The following is a 489-nucleotide window of genomic DNA, read 5'->3' as shown; positions in this document are numbered from 1 at the left end:
TCCTGGGTTTAAACAGGGCCGTAAATTACATGGAGGCGGAGGAGGCAGCTCTCCAACTTTTGAGCCAAAAAAAAATTAAAATTTAAAGTTCATTAGAATTTATGTTGTTTCCAATAACTAAGAACATGATACCTCCCTTAAAAAGCATTCCAAATCTTTCTTTTAGAATGAGTTAGTCAAGTAACATCTTAGAAGGCCCTAGAATCAAGGATTTTGCACGAAACGTGTTCAGTGTGCACAAATGTGCTCAGCGTCTGGGGCCTGGGCGGCCCCCAGACCCCCGCCTAATTTCCTGCCTCCTCCAAATTGAAGGTTAATTTACGGCCCTGTTAAAGTTTAGGCCTATGCTCAGCGCTTACGACCTTTGAGCAGTGATGGTTCTTTAGCTTACCACACCTTATAAGGTCATCTCCGAGGACCCGTGACATTCGCACCTGATGCCGAACGTTTGGCGATGGAACTGTCACTACCTGTTTTAACAAATAGGTC

Source organism: Ostrea edulis, chromosome 9 (assembly GCF_947568905.1).
Source record: "Ostrea edulis chromosome 9, xbOstEdul1.1, whole genome shotgun sequence".
NCBI lineage: Eukaryota > Metazoa > Mollusca > Bivalvia > Ostreida > Ostreidae > Ostrea > Ostrea edulis.
This window is presented reverse-complemented; position numbering follows the sequence as displayed.